Below are 18046 nucleotides of genomic sequence, written 5' to 3'. Positions count from 1 at the left end.
ATTTTCCAAAATTAATTATTAAATAATGCTATCTTATACTTCTGAACTGCTTTTGCATTCTCTAGGACAGTGGTCTCCAAACTTTTTTGGTCCGTCACTTATTTTACTTAAAAGGACTAGCATGCACCCCAGAAAAAAAAATTAAATATATGTTTAATATAAGAGTAATAACGCGCATCCAGTGGAAACAGTAACTAGATTTTAATAAGTAAGGTAAGTTAAGATAATACATGTAGCTTTCAGGGTAACAAACCCCTTCTTCAGCAAGTGAAAATAAACACATACAGATTACTAACCAAATATAGAAATTAGCAATAGAATAAAATAAATACTAAATGAGCTGTGCGTGCTCAGATGACTTTGAGAGTGCACACATGACTGTGAGATTGTGCAAACATTCATTCACTAGATCGGCACTCATTGTTGGTGCACAGACGTGTATGGGATTGCTGCCAGCGTTGGTCAAGTTTCAAAACTGTTGATTCTAAGATAGGGTGTAGCCTTGTACCCTTGCAGCAATTTAAGGCTTTTGGACAGCTTGATATATTTAACAATTCTAACCAAAGGCGGTGATGGTAGTGTTGGGAATGGTCAATCACCTCCCAATCATGTCTGAGGTTAAGGCAGTGGTTTCAACTGGGGTGCCACGTAATTTGTGTTTAAGTTACTTAAACTTATTATTATTTTTTAATTTATGTGGTTTTTTTTTTTTTTCATTATAAAAAGATGTACAGTATCTTTTTAATTTTGTGATGATCTATAATTGATGTTTACTTAGTACCTCTATATAAAGAATAAAATTATATACTGTGTATATATATAATTTGTATTAATTATATTATTGTAATAAATATCATATAACATATATATTTTTTTAATATTATATATATATATATGTATATATATATACACACACACACACACACACAGAGAATCAGATCTAACAGGCAGAAAATTGAGTAGGGGTGCCGCAAAATAAAATAAATTACTTAGGGGTGCTGTTATTAAAAAAAGATTAAATCACTGGGTTAAGGTAATGATAAGTTGACCAGAAATGTTCCGTGGTTGCGGAGTGTTCAGTGTCACCTAGGCGAATCAATCTATCATGTTCTGCGAGGTGATCCTGAAGATGCCTTGAGCTCTCCCCTATACAGGGTGTCTCAAAAATATTGGTACAAAACATTTAGGTGAGGTAAGTATCATCTAAAGGAATGTGAATCGCATAGGTACCCATAACTGGAAACGTCACGGGAAAGTAGTATAAGAGTCACAAGAAGCAGAAATGACACAAGACAGTAATTAGTGTCAAACATTTATTTGACATAATATTAACAATGGAGTACGAGATGGATGCATTTAGCATTAGCATTAGTAGTGGCATTTGATGCAAGAAAGCAAGCTTATGCAGCATCAGCCAAAATAAAAAATAACCACTTCCACTTCACCCCTCTGTTCATTCGAAATACCTGTCCAGCTGAGCCTTAAACTTATTTAGGCTATCGACTTCCACGACAAGGGATGGAAGTCTGTTCCGCCAACCAACCACCCGCTGGCTAAAGGCAAATTTCCGCACGTCTATCCTACATCTGCCTTTCCTCAGTTTGAATTTATGCCCTCTCAGGTGATTATTCTGAGCAAGACGAAGAATCCCATCAGCATTGAGCATGCTCAACCATTCAAGGCTTTATACACCTCTGTCAGATCACCTCGCTGGTGCCTAGTCTCCAGACACTGTAATTTGCAAAACTTAAGAAGCCTTTCTTCGTGAGAGCACCCCTTTGTTCCATTCGCTAATCTTGTTGCCCTTTTCTGTACTCGTTCCAGCAGCTCTACATCCTTCTTGAAATGAGGCCTCCAGGCCTGTATACAGTACTCTAGGTGTGGTCTGACCATTGCCTTATACAAGGGAATAGGCGCCTCCGTAGCCAGGTGGGAAGGAGCAGCAGTGCATAGCACAGGCTTCTTGATTAGACCGGGGTTCGAGCCCGTCGCCACCAAATACGGAGGATGTGGAAAGGTCAGGGAATGACCACCGCATATCCCGGAGCAATATGGCCTTAGTTGCTAATGCTCCTAAAAACCAAATAACTAACTAACAAGGGAATAATCACCTCCTTATCCCTGCTAGAAATATTCCTATATATCATTGACAATACACCATGAGCTACTCTTGCAGCCCACCTGCACTGCTCAGAGAACTTCATATCTGCCTGCACAACCACCCCCAGGCCCCTTTCATTCTCTACCACTGTCAGTGTAGTACCACAGAGTTGATACGTTGCTCTGGGGTTGCTGTTTCCCATATGTAGTACTTTACATTTGTCAATGTTAAACTTCATTTGTCACCTCTCAGCCCATCTGCTCAACCTTTCCATATCCTGTTGCAGCAGCGTAGTGTCCTTGACAACCCTGCCAACCTTCGTATAGTCTACAAACTGGGGATTAAGCTTGATATACCATCAATATCATTTATAAATACAGAAAACAATAATGGACCCAATACTGAACCCTGAGGGACTCCACTAATAACATTGGTCCACGATGAGCAGTATCCATTGATTACCACTCTCTGTCTTCTCCCCCTTAACCACCCATTTATCCATAGCAGCAATTTGCCTCCAATGCACACTGCTCCAATTTGTGCAGCAGTCTTCCATGTGCAACAGTATCAAAAGCCTTTCTAAGATCCAAGTATATAATATCAAAGTTATTCCCTGCACCCAGTTCTTTTGTGACTGCATCATTTTTTTTTTTTTTTTTTTTTTTTTTTAAGGAGCATTAGCAACTAAGGCCATATTACTCCGAGAATATGCGGTGGTCATTCCCTGACCTTTCCACGTCCTCCGTATTTGGTGGTGACTGGCTCGAACCCCGGTCTAATCAAGAAGCGTGTGCTATGCACTGCTGCTCCTTCCCACCTGGCTACGGAGGTGCCGACTGCATCATAGTATCCAATCAAATTGGTCGGGCAAGACTTCCCCTTAACAAAACCATGCTGTGTCCGAGCTATGACTAAAATCTTGTCTAGATGATCCTGCAGTGCTTCTTTAACCAGTGCCTCCATTAATTTTCTGGGAACAGAAGTTAAAATCGCAGGTCATTTCACGATGTTACAACAGATGCTTGAAGGTTCCACCATGAGACACGATGCATACGTGACACCGACACAGCATGGAATGGCAGACACAGTCGAACACACCTGGAATTTCTTTGACAGTACCAGCAGCAGCGCAGACAAGTCTTGCCCTGAGATTCATTTCTGTCTCCACAGGCAATTCATACATGATAGATTTGAGGCACCCCCCCTACAGAAAGAAATCAAGGCTCGATAAATCAGGTGAGCGTGGGGGCCAGGCAACGGGTCCACCACGGCCAATCCATCAACGCCCAAAACGCCTGTTCAAATGGTCACGAACACACCTTCCATTATGGGCAGGCGCCCCATCATGTTGAAACCAAATGTTGCGTCTCACATTTGCTGGAAGTAACCCTGGTAGAACTTGTTCAAGAAAGATCCGATATTTAGCGGAGTTCATGCGGGATGGTAACAGGTATGTTAACATACCTGTTGTTGCATAACCAAATGTTGCATCTCACATTTGCTGAACATCGTCAAGTAACCCTGGTAGAATTTGTTCAAGAAAGATCCGATATTCAGGCACCTCCGTAGGCAGGAGCTGCAGTGCATAGCACACGCTTCTTGCTTAGACTGGGGTTTGAGCCCATGAGCCACCAAATATGGAGGATGCAGAAAGGTCAGGAATGACCACCGCATATCCCCGGAGCAATATGGCCTTAGTTGCTAATGCTCTTAAAACCAAATAACAAACATCCGATATTTAGCGGAGTTCATGCGGGATGGTAACAGGTATGGGCCGACTAAGCAGTCACCGACCATACCTGCCACACGTTTATTACGAAGCGATGTTGTGCCGCGTGGAGCACACACCATGTTAGTTGCGTGAGCCCACACATGAGCATTGTGCTGATTGAATAACCCTTCCCGAGTGAAATAAGCCTCATCCGTGAACAAAACATAGGCTGGAAAATTCAAGTCTTGAGCACTTTCTTGGAGAAACCACTGCGCAAAAGCCACACGTGCAGGATAATCTTGGGGGAGCAGTAACTGAACCCTTTGGAGATGAAAAGGGTGTAAGGAATCGTCGTGCCAGACACACTGTACATTGCACGAGACACTCATAAGGCAGAGGGCAACGGCACGTGTGTGCTGGTAGTAGGATTATTCTGGACAGCATTCAACACACTTTCTTCCATGGCGGTAGTTTGTCATCAAACATGGTCTGCTTGCACTACTGCTGTTACCTCTAAATGACCCATAATCGCACAAATTTTGATGCACACGCAAACAAATGGTGGTCTGGTACACGTCTGTCTGGGAAGCATTCTCCATAAATTCGTTGAGCTGCTCATCCATTGCCCTCTACTAATCCGTACACTAGTGCATGTCTGCGGGCTCACAGTTCGTATATCGATGCATTGCTCTTTCGTGCGGCCACTACTGCTTTGAGTAACCAGAAATTTTCCGTCTCGCAAACTGATGAACAGTGCCGTGTACCGACCTACGTTGACGTTTCCGGTTATGAGTTCCTATGCAATTCACATTCCTTTTAGATGTTACCTACTCCCCTAAACGTTTGTACCAATATTTTTGAGACACCCCGTATAGCAACTGCCTGCAATCATGGCATGTTACGCGGTACACCATTCCACTATGTAAGAGAGGGGCAGTGGGAGTTTTTACGTTTGAGACCAGAGAACGTAAGCTCCTACCAGGGAGTTGTATGCATTACTCACGTTGTATCTTAGAAATCTCATCCGACGTGCCCGGATAGTAAGGAATATAGGTAGTGGGTACACTGTGACGGGGGGGGGGGGGACAACGGCCTTGGATGAGTCTCAAGTTCTTGTGCTTGCAAGCACCTTATCTAATACATGGTTTGGGCTACCCACAATTGAATAGGTCAGCTTTTACTCTGGAAATCTCGGTGCGCCTGACTTTCTCTGAGCTGGAATGGCTCCAAGCTCGAGAGAATAGATCGCATGTAGGTGCTGTTTAGATGATAAGGGGCATTGGGCTGATCTGTAGTTAGTAAATTACCTGCACCACACACACCGAGGTTTCCAGGCGTGGGCCCACCGCTTCACTAGAACATCCAGGAAGGGAAGGAACCCATTCGCTTTAACTCTTAGGTGAACGGGATGAACGGAGATAAGGAGTTGAGGTACTCTATAACAGTGTTGCCTCTGAACTACGTGGATGATGGGTGAAGATATCATCAGTGGATCTGCACCACATTGTAATCGGTACAGGCGGGTTTAGGAATAACTGTTCCTCTAATTCCTCCATTGCGATGTTAGCAAGCGATGGAGCTGACAGGGCCGCCCATAGCCGTATCGTGTATCTGCTTGTATAGAGAATTGCCAAAAGCAGTGACACCACCTGACAAGCAATAGGTTGAGGGCAGTACAGATATCTTCTGTAGCTAGCGATGTTTTATTTGATAGGTTGGGATCACTGTCTAGAATGCCTGGTACAGACGATGGCCTGTTGGATGTAAACAGAGAGACAACATCGAAGGATGCCGTGATCTTGCTGTCAGGGACTAAGTTGCTCGATGAGGAAGGAATTCCTCGCTGTTGATGACTGTATGGATGGTATTTCCCACTAGAGGTGTTAGAGGGCAGGCGATGTGCTTAGACATTTCGTATGTCGGTGAATTGCAACAGGACATAATCAGTCTGAGAGGAATGCCTGACTTGTGAACTTTGGCAGCCCATGGCATGCAATTGCCATCGTGTCAATATTGAAATCTCCCAGATTTGAACCACTTATAGATCAATTTTGTTGACATTTGATTCCAGACATCCTTAGACTTTGGTGGTGAGTCACTTGGAGAAAGTCCTCGCCCTCTGTTTACGAGCCTGTTAGGGACCCACCCATCAAAGTCTTAGGACATCTGGAATCAACAATTCCTTATCTCCATTCATCCAGTTCACCTTAGAGTTACAAGTGAACAGGTTCCTTCCTTTCCTGGATGTTCTAAGCGGTGGGCCCACGCCTGGAAACCTCTGTGTACCACAAGCCAATGTGGTTCAGGCAATTTACTAACTACAGATCAGCCCATACCCCTTGTCATCTAAACAGCACTGCTCGTTCTCTATTCTCTCGAGTTTGGAGCCATTCCAGCTCAGAGGAAGCCAGATGCACTTAATTTCCAGAGTAAAAGCTAACCTAGTCAATTGTGGGTACCCAGACCATGTATTAGACAGGTGCTTGCTACAAGCACAAGAACTTGACTCATTAAAGGCCGTCCCCCCCCCCCGTGAAAGTGTACCCACTGCCTATATTCCTTACTATCTTGGGCACGTCAGACCAGATTTCTAAGATCCTACGTGAGTCTCACGAAATGTGTACAACTCCCTGGTAGGAGCTTACATTCTCTAGTCTCGAACATAAAAACTCCCATCGCCCCTCTCTTACATAGTGGAATAGTGTACCGTGTAACATGCCATGATTGCGACAGTTGCAATATAGGGGAGAGCTCAAGATACCTTCAGGATCGCCTTGCAGAACATGATAGATCGATTCGCCTAAGTGACACTGAACACTCCGCAATCATGGAACATTTCTGGTCAACTCATCATGACCTTAACCCCAGATGCGATTGTGATGTGATTGACCAATCCCGACGCTACCATCACCGCCTTTGGTTAGAATCATTAAATATATATCAAGCTGTTCAAAACCCTTAAATCGCTGCAAGGGTAAAAGGCTACACTCTATCTTAGAATCAACAGTTTTGAAACTCCACAAACGCTGGCAGCAATCCCATACCCATCTGTGCGCCAACAATGAGCGCTGATCTAGTAAATGAATGTTTGCACAATTTTGCGGTCATGTGCGCACTCTCAAAGTCATCTGAGCATGCACAGCTCATTTAGTATTTATTTTATTCTATCTCTAATGTCTATATTTTGTTAGTAATCTGTATGCATTTATTTTCACTTGCTTGAAGAAGGGGTTCATTACCCTGAAAGCTACTTGTATTATCTTAACTTAACTTACTTAATAAAATCTAGTTACTGTTTCCACTGGATGTGCGGTATTACTCTCGTAAATCATGGAATCCAGTACAACAGGCCCATTCTCCTTTGTATGTTTAATATATATTTATTTATAAATCATTTACATGGAAGGCATTATATCTAAAATCACATTTATAATATCATTTGTTTGATTGTTTGCTTGATCTACATTTGTTCAGTAAGTTAAACAAGGATGGAAGATATACTCTGAGCCCGAAGTGAGTACAAGGCTGCTTCATTTCGGACATTGGAGAAACAGACAGCATGATTAAATAAAGCCATGCCATCAAACAAAACTGCATATTGAAGTGTTAACAAGCATTTATTTATAATTTTTATTTTCAATTACGTTTCAAAAAACTAAGGTTTTCATAATTAATAAATATTGATTTTCTGCAGATTATCTCGCACACCCCTAGGGGTGCATGTGCCCAACTTTTGAGACCACTGCTCTAGAATATAGGAAAGCAATTATTTTGCCAGTGTTTGGTAATGGCAAAAAATATATTACAATTGATATTCTTAGGTGAGTGTAATAGGAAAAGTGAAAATTTTTATTAGTTGCACACGTCACAGATATAAGAACAACAGAAAAATTAATCAAAAAAAAATATATATATATATTGCAATGATAGCCTTTCAGTTGAATCACAATTTCATGAAACTTTCTTTAGATAAGTTGATGCTGTTCGTTTGACATTACACTATACATTCACAACACTAGATCTTATCATGGCTACCACTGGCATTTATCCTTTACACTTGAAGATGCTGCTTCACCTGAAGCTTGCTTCAGTGCACCTTCCTCAAAACAGTTCTGGCAGAATTCATAATAATTGCACAATCATTCACCAACCATTATTAAAAAATATAAATAGTGTTATGTTATATTAAAATAATGATGTAGATAAATGAAATAAATAGAATCATAAAATTCCACTGGATAAAACTGATAAAAAGGTAACTGTCTGTACAATAAAATATGAAATTTTTAACTGCAAAGAATTATTTACAATAAAACAATGTAGATAAAACACAGGATGATAAAAGTGCTAAAACACTGTAGCTTTTAAGAGGCATCTGCCTCCTTTTTCAACAGTCAAAAAAAAAAAAAAAAATTCTGGCAGAAATTGGATTGTTGGTACCTTCCAGCTGTCGGCTCCTGTGGTTTCAAGACACATCAATAAGTTCATTTGTCTGCAGATTAGAGCATCTCGATCATGTGTGATGGACTGTTAAACCACACTTGCCGACCGGGCTAGCCAGGTGGGTAAAGTGCCTGCCTGGCAACCCAAAGGTCGCGGGTTTGAATCCTGCCTCAGGCTTGGAACAGAGTACTGCAAAAACCTTGGGAGGTACATTATGGCCACAGAAGCCGATGCACCAACAACTACCAAAAAGAAATGTTAAAACACAAGGAAAAATGATAACTTTAGTATTTTAGATCTTCACATCTGATTCTGTCTAGATAAGCTATAAATACATTCCACAATAAATGAAACTCCACACTTAATGGAGATGGGCTGCTAGATACTCATCTGAAACTTGCAGAAATCCTCAACATGAATATACACAGACTGGATAAGGAGTTATATTGAACAACCAAGAATAATCATGTATATATATATGGCTGCAGTGGTAGGTTACAAATCCTCAGTTTACAAAAATAGTGATACTGCACAACCTTTGACTCCATGATGATGATAACTTATAAAGCAATTTTCATCCTCAACTGCACTTTTCCCTAAATGCTATTCAATACTTGGCTTATTGAAAAAAAAAGGGGGGGGGTAATCAGTAGGAGTATGGTAATTAAATTCATGATTGGTCTTGAAAAATGCTATAGAAGGCATTGTTCTCATGATAGCCATTGTTCTAATTCTTGCCATTTCAATTGTTTAAAGTAACAGTATTTTCTAACAGAGATAGGTGTGGAACAGAACCATGGTGTGTCTGACAGGCTAAAAAGTTAATGATAATGTTGAACAGATTTTTAGGCAGAATAGATGATAATCTTGTGTGTACTAATACTAAAAATATTAAGCATAGATAATCTATGATTTTTTTTATAGTTATGAGGTAAAATTAATTAAACGCTCAATGTGAAAACAAGTGGAATTTATATAAAAATTATATAAGGAAGCTTAAGGTTTGAGCCATGGCAATGAAAACCCACCTTAAAAGGATTTGCAAGTCTTATGAGACATGTTTTTTTCATCAGCATAGCCTTAGTTATTGACAGAAAGGGCAATTTTACCAACATGGGATACAATTGAAGTGCAAGAATATTTGCTGAGACTGTTGAGGCAGTGGTAACTCTATTGGGAGACTGCTAGTGCAAAGAAAGGTAGAGAATAAAAATTTTATTGCACCTAAAAGCACAGGGAGATTCGATTATTATGCAGTTGGGACATACAGTAATTTGCAAAGAAAAGAATGTGCAAGGCTCTTTTTCCTCAGCAAAAGCCTCTAAACTGGAAACTGCAAATTGTTTTTGTCTTATGGTAGTGACCTTCAGAATGTGCTTTAAAAAATATCACAAAGGCTTTCAAAATTGATTCTTATAACCGAGCATATGATAACGATGAAAGTGTAGTGCATTTTAATGTTTTGAGTTGTTTTTTTGAAATTAAAGAGGCTGATTCCACTAACCAGTTATCATGTTAATCGACACCTACTTATTTCACTTTATAATGAGATGTGCTTATGATTGTCTCCGACCAGACCACATGGTCCTTCCTCTCAGCCAACAGCAGCATTTGTAAACCTGTTGGCCGCATGTTTTGTATTTGCATTCTTTAGTTGAAGTGATTTTTTGTGTTGTGCTTTAATCAATATATTAGTTTTAATCGATACATACAATTTCCATTATAAAAATCACCTTTTAGAGAGATTAATAACTTAGTTATATAGCAAAAATTTCAACTTCCAAAGTCTTGGAACAAATTACCAAAAAACAATGTGTTATTGGGTTCACATTACGATATAATCACGATACAGTGTCTGGAAAGGATTAATATTGTAAAGCGGGGGGGGGGGGGTCCACTGTATATGATGACAAAATTAATGTTTGCATTCAGTTCCTTAATTAATGTGTCATAGTAGCTAATCAGATTGGTCAGACAGGATCCCCTTAACAAACCAGTGCTCTGATTTCCATATAAGTCAATTCATGTTAATTTCAAATCCTGCAATAGTACTTGAACTCCTGGCTCCATTATTTTCTACAGAAAAGAAGTCAAGCTTTGAGGGCTGTAATTGTTCATGTTGCCTCTTGATCCTGTATATATTATTGACAAAATGCCATGAGCTGTTCTAGCAGCCTGTCTGCACTGCTTAGAGAACTTAATGTTGACTGTACAATTACCTCTAGGTCCCTCATTCTTCACCACCTTGAGTGGTACCACCAAACTGGTATGCTATTCTGCCCATTAATCTTGTCACAGACATTCTCTCAGGTATGACAAGCTATGACTTGCTACCCGGGAGTCCAAAACAATGGAACTGATATTCAGGCAACACTTAAGTCAAGTGGGCTGAATTCCATGAAGTCTGGTCATTCTATTGATAGCCAAATCCTCTGCTTTCACCTCCACATAGGTGGAAATGTTAGTAACTCTGGTATAGCCCCTCCCCCAGGAGCGGATTAAGATCGGTTGAGGCCCCGGGCGCAGAAGGAAATATTGGGCCCCTTAAAAAAAAGAGAGAGACAGGGAAAATAAAAATACATGTTAACCATTTTTTTAAATAAATAAAAAATATTATGTACTAATAATGTTTTATTTCCAATAAAATTTGAATATAATATATGTGTAATATAATTAATAATAGCATAATAATTATCACAAAGTTTTGAACTAATATGTTCAACTAATTTGTTGGGGTTTTGCGTGGGCCCTTCAGAAGTCGGGGCCCAGGGCGCGTGCCCGGTGCGCCCGCCGTTAAATCCGCCTCTGCCCTCCCCCCCATGTGCAAGTCTGGATATACCATACCAAGTATACTGGAGGTGATCACCTAGGTTTAAACCAATGTAAGCAGGAGGATCAAGTTGTAGCATGAACACCACAAAAAAGGAATGCCACCCCTCTGTGTTATTCTACAGTACTAAGTGGCAGATGATATATCAACCTTTTTTTTTTTATGAAAACCCAAGCACGAGAGGTATTAGAACCTATAGTACTTAGTACTGTACACTGGTTGGAGGTTGCGAAGATGAAAGAAAATATTTGTTGACATTACACTTGAACTACTGTAGATTGTAATTTTCAGGAAATACGTATGAAGGAAAGTTGTTCCAGAAAACAGAAATTGAATGAATAAATGCTGGTTCTGTGAGTTTGAACTTGGACCATAAATGGATGTTGACTGGTTGTGGCACATGTTCAGAGTGCTTTGGAAGAGAGCTGGAATTATAGAAGCCAATTCACAACAGTGCCCATGGAAGTATCTATAGAAGAGGTATGCAGCAGAAACAATGTCTATGAATGTGGAGGAACTCTGTTAGAGATGAGTCATTAATTAACCTAACTGCTGCCCCCTTTTAAATGGAATATAGAAACCTGAGAGGTTTTTGGGACACAACTCCATACATGGGAAAAATATTTCATGGTGGGGTGGATTTGTGATTTTTACATGGTGAACAGCTGTTTGTAACAAAAGTAATGCCAAAAGAGAAAGAGAAAACCCAGTTTTTAGATGCAGAGGAAGCAATATTTGTAATTTGCTTATGCCAAGAGATTAGAAGTCAAGGTAATACCCAATAGAGATGTTCTTGCCTAGAAATCGGAGTGTCATTGAAGATAAGCATAGGAGTAGAAGAATCCTTTTTATGAAATACAGTGGTAGACAAAAAAACAGCATCACTTGTGAATTTTGCAGATAATGTTTTGTGCTGCATTGTGGGTTGCAGAAATGTCAAAATGCTTTTGTTAGATGGGATATATATCTCTGTGAATGATATCGAATAAAAAGATTCCACCGGATATTTTTTCATTCATTTGTTGATTGGCGGATCCCAGGGTTCCCCCCATTAGCCGCAGTTTACATGTGGAGAGAGCAGAGTAACTATGTAATTACACAGAATTATCTACAGAACAATCAACAATATCTGTAGTTCTATATACCATTTCTAACAGGTTAACACTCATAAAATACAAGGATTATCTTAAGTAAACAACTTAACTAGCCAGATGACCAATAGAATGGTTAAAATATATTTAAATACATCTTCAGTTCGAACACAAGGTAGAACAAGAAGTTAAAAATAGTGTATTACTCAAATCTCAATAACAACTTTATCATAATCTCAGTGTGATTAGAAATCAACATAAAAGCTAATTAAACATAACCATCAAATACATTATCAAAGCATATACCACACTCAAACCTTACACAAAAGGCATAAGTAATTAATGTGACATTATGTACCAGCAATTTTCAATAGGGTTCAAATCTGCACTGTTGCTGGGCCACTCCAACACTGTAATGACAGCATTTCTGAGATATGACTGCACCTTAAGGGAGAAAAACAAGGGAAAACATTGGTGTATGTTTTAAGCCTTGTGAGACAAGAAAACAAACTCATCATTAAATCTAAATAGCATAAAACTTACCAATTTTGCTGTGTGGCAAGGTGCTGAGTCCTGTTGAAAAATGCAGTTTTAGACATCTGTGTGGTGATCCCTAATAATGGGTTTCAGACATTCCTCCAAGATAGCAGTGTATGTTTCTGCATTCACTGTTCCGTTAATAAACTTAATTCATTCCAGACATTGTTATGCATCCCCAGGCCATCTGACAGGCGGCAAACTTTACAGTTGGTGTTATGCAGTCAGGATGGTATGCCTCAGATTTTTGTCTTCTGACATATCCCTTACCATCCAAGCCATGCAGGTTGAATTTCAAATTTCGATTCGTCATAAAAGATGGTGTTCCATTGCTGTTTTGTATGTGAAACATTCGTTTTAGCCCAAGCAAGTTGCTTCTTCCTCATTTTTTAGGTCAACAAAGGCTTCTTCTTGGGCTGATAGTCATGCAGACCACATTCCAAAGGCTGTCTTTGGATAGTTCATGCACTTGTTTCAACACCAGAGGCCACCTCAAAGTCCAGTTTTAGATCAGGAGCACTAGCATGACGATTACGAAGGCATAGCAGTTTCAAATATCGATCTTAGGAAGGCGTAGTCACTCTCTTACAGCCTGATCCAGGTTTTCACTTCACGTCACTGGTTTCACACTTTAATTTCAGTGCCTGGGATACTGTTGAATGGTGGAAACCTATTTTATCAGTGATAGCACTGCAGAAAACCCTTCCTGGGACAGAGCAACAGATACTGTTTTTTCTTGGTATCAACCGAACATATGAAGCCATACTTACCCCACCACAAAACAGGATACTAATGAGCATGTATACCCTTCCAATGCCATATTTATAGAAACAGCTAATGCACCCCAGGGGCTGACATCTGGTGAGTATGAGCTTGGCACACCCAGGATCCTGAGCTGGATATCATCCTTCTCTTTCTTGGTGATTCCCTTCTACTTCTGACTCTTGTTCTCTCTCTCTCTCGCACAGGGTAATTCAGAAATTTTTTTTTTGTCGGGTGCAGCATAAGCCTCGCGCTTCCTTGCACTATATAGCTATTAATAATAATACTTTGCAATTATTGTCTGATGCAATACCTTTGCTTTGAGACAAACAATATCTTATGTTTCACTACAAATATTACTGTTTTTTTTAGGTGATGCAGTTTTTTGTCTGCCACTGTATAAGACAGGACTGAGCTTTAGAAGCATTAGCATAGGCACATGATGCAAGAAAGCAAGCTTATATAACATCAGCCAAAAAAAAAAAAAAAAAACACACCCTTCTCATTTCACTCATCCACTCACTCCAAATGTTTGACTAGTTCTGCCTTGAATCTATTTAAGCTATCAATTTCTACAACAGATGGAAGTTTGTTCCAGCAATCAACCACCTGCTGGATAAAGGCAAACTTCCACACATCCATCCTACAACTGAGTTTCCTCAATTTGAATTTATGCCCTCTCAAGCGATTATTCTGAGTAAGAGGAAGAATCCCATCAGCATTGAACATGATCAAACCATTCATACACCTCAATCAGATCATCTCATAGGTGCCTAGTCTCCAGACACTGTAATTTTCAAAACTTAAGCCTTTCTTCGTAAGAGCAACCCTTTGTTCCATACACTAATCTAGCTACTATAGCAGACTACTATACTATAGTCCAATCTTTAGTTTTCACATCAAGTTCTTTATCAATCATCCTTAATTCGCACTAATTTTTTGGAGATTGGTGATAGTTTTTTTTTTTAATTATTGCCTGTATGCCATTGTATTTTAGAGCATTTTCTACACAGTGAAAGGCTCCACAAAGTTTCAAAATCTGCCAACATTTCATCTTACCAGTTAATATCTTAGTTGCCTCAATCCCCCCCCTCTACGTTTCTACTGCCACTAGTTCTTTGAATACAGTGCAAAATGTTGGAATCGCATGATTATTCTGCTACTGTGACCATGTAAACATGGACAGGAGAAATTTACTGGAAGGCACGGATCACTCACTTCTCCGAAAAACATATGCCCGTTTGTCAGAAACCACAATACAGGTTGACCAGAGGCTATAATCCATGTCGAGAATCTACTTAATCCTCTGACTGGCTGGCTATGGAAAGCATATTGACTAGTGTGACTTCTCAGTATGTGACTGCATAGGTTTTACAGACACCACTAACATTGTGGAATGGTAATCCCTTTCACCCTCAATTTGCACTTTCTTATCTTGTCTTCCTTCACGGATTAGGCGATTCGCCTGTTCCGATCTCAAAGAGGTCTGCCATCTTTTCTTTGGTCTTTCTCTGTCTTTTTCGTTTTGATCTATATGTGTAAGCTAAATTAGGGAATCTATTATCTTACATTCTTTCCATCTTTGTCTATATTCTATATTTTTTTCATTAATTGAGTAAATCTTTAATTCCTTTCTAATATTTATGTTTGGTATTTTATCTAATTTTGTACATCCTTTAACATATCTTAAAAATTTCATTTCTGCAGCTTGTATTCTATTAATGTCTCTTTGTTTCGGTATCCATGTTTCAGAACTGTAAAGAAGTGTTGGTATTGCCATTACTTTCCAAATTAAACTTTGTTTTCTATTATTTGTTTCAATACAAATATATTATCTGTATATGATCTTCCTTTTCTGAATCCTACCTGTTCTTCTATTAATATTTCATCAGAGATAATTTTAATTCTATTATTTATTATTTTGCTATGCATTTTATATACTAATCGCTCTATAATTCTTTGTATCATTTCTGTTTCCTTTTTTAAATATTGAAATAATTTTTACTATCTTCCATTCCTCTGGTATTTTATATTTTTCCCAACATTTATTAAATAAATTTAGTATCCTATCTTTTAAAAAACTTCCTCCATACTTGATCAGTTCTGCATTTATACCATCCATTCCCACTGCTTTCCTATTTTTTTGTAGCTTTCAATGCCTTTTCCAATTCTTCCTTCGTTATCTGATCTATGTCACTAACTGTATCTCTTCTGTTTGATATAAATAAATTTTCTGTTTATACTCCAGCACGACAACCAAGTCAGTAGAGTTTACAATAAATCGCCAATACAAATATTTATCGTATTTAGGAGTCACGGGCCTGAACCCCGGTCCACTCAAGGAACGCTTGCTATGTACTCTCACTCATGACCACTCGGCTACGTCAGGCCTAATGTTGGGTCTTTCCACAATTCTTCATAATTGTTTTTTCAATTGTTCTTCCTTTATTATATTTATTCTTGAAGTGTCTTTCTCTGTGCTATTCAAATGTTTCATGATTTTATATGCCAAATTTTGTCTTCGTCAACATCATGTTCTATTGTACTTACAAATCTACCCCATGACTGCTTTAGCCTTCCTTGTTATACCTTTAGTTTTATTACGTTCTTGTTTATATATTTCTTCATTCACGCACGTGTGTTTGATGTTTTAATAGAACCATATTTTGAAGTGCTACCAATGTAACATGCATTACAGTTAGGTTGGCATTTTATTAGGTAAATAATATTGTTCATATCGCTGATATGATATTTTTGTGCGTCTTTGTATGAATTAAATAATGAGCCAAGTTTATTATAAGTTGAGAATGTGAGGGTGATGTCAGTATCTTTGAATGTGCGGTGGAACTGATTGTAAAAATTACTATGGTATGGTAGGATAACACGTAGATTATTATTAGAGGTGTGTTTGGGTGGATTGTTAATATTATTTTGGACGGTGAAAATGGTTTGTTGAATTAATTGAGTAGGGTACCTTCTAGATATGAATTTTCTAGATCAAGATTTGAATTAATGCAACTGTGTCTTGATGAGTATGGCGCTTTTCCTTTATATAAGGTAATATCGGTGTATCTCTTTATTGCTAATGACTTGAGTCTGTTGAACATAGCTCTTGCTCTGGAGTATAGGATTCGATCTTGGGTTGTGCCAGAGATTTTCCACTGCCTGTGAAGGTACTGCTTGTTGTGGAAACTGCGCGCTAGATCTTTGGTCCACCAAGCTCTAGTTCTTGGAGAAATGTGTACGGTTTTGGCTGACGCATAGACGGTGACTGTATTTATCCATCTTGTGATTAGGTCAACTGCAAGGATTGGGTCACATCCATCAAGCACATGCCATGGAATAGACTGCGCTGCCTCAAGGCACTTTTTTGGATCCAGAAAATTCGGAGAGAATATGATTTTCTTTTCAATTGAAGCTGGGCATAGGCAGAACAAGAAGTAATGTAATTGGATCGTGATCTGAATTGAAGGATGTTTCTGGTGGAATGTCGACTGCAAATTCCAGAACATAGAATCAAGTCGAGGCGATTGGTGCCTCTCGTTGGCTCCTCATTGATGATCGTGAACTTTAATAGAGAGAGATTGTTCATTAGTCGTTGAAGGAGAGGGCTCAGGTAGGGTGGAAGGTTAAAATCGCCGCAGAGAATGTACGTAGCAGAAGGGTGTAACTTACTCATTATCCAGCTGGTAGCAACCTCAATTGTTGCAATATCTGGAGCTGGGGGTATGTAGATTGCCACTAAATCGATTAAACAGGCATTAAACTTCACAGTCACGAGTATTGCTTCATAAAATAAGGAGTTGCTAGATGCGATGTGCCCAAATTTCAGGTTGGAATCCTTGACGAAGATGGCAACACCGTCGCCTCTAGATTGAGATCTTGATGTGAAGAACGATGAAAATCCAGCGGCCGGTGCATAGGCTATTGACTCCTGGTCAGGTTCAAGCCATGTTTCTGATAGACAAATTACATCCATGCTGTTGGACAACAAGAGTTGTTCCAGAGTTTCAAGCTTATTTCGGAGGCTCCGGACATTTTGGTAGAAAACTCTAATGGTGAGTTGAAAGGGAATTTTTATAAGTGCTGATCTCTTTGTAGATGCTTTTGAACACCCAAACAGATTAGGCCTGGTGGAAATTATACTGTTAATTGAAAGTGATTGAAAAGCAGAGTTATGTGGTATCATATCGGTATGTTTATAAGCAGTAGCTGAGGCAAGAAAGTGATTGGAGCTGGACATGTGGTGCGGTGGTTATTTTAATTTTGTTCTTGTTTTGTTAAATTATTTGAATTAATATATTTTTTTTGTAGAATTTGTATTGTTCTATTGTTTCAATAAATTAATGAAAATATTAAAAATTGTGTATTATTTAGAAATCCGTCGCCTATTGCACTATACTGTCATTCATTGTATTCACAAGATAACAAGTGTATTGTAGGCCTACTCACGTTTTCAGGAGCTCACATTTTTCTGTTCGAACAGAAATTTCGTGAAGCGTGATAGCGTACAAGTTAGCACAATTGCATCATTTTTGTATGTAGCCAACTACTTAAATAGTTATGAATTG

The sequence above is a fragment of the Mastigoproctus giganteus genome, chromosome 5, assembly GCF_048544385.1.
Source record: "Mastigoproctus giganteus isolate SK-2022 chromosome 5, ASM4854438v1, whole genome shotgun sequence".
Classification (NCBI taxonomy): Eukaryota; Metazoa; Arthropoda; class Arachnida; order Uropygi; family Thelyphonidae; genus Mastigoproctus; species Mastigoproctus giganteus.
The sequence above is the reverse complement of the archived record's forward strand: the minus strand, read 5'-3'. Positions refer to the sequence as shown.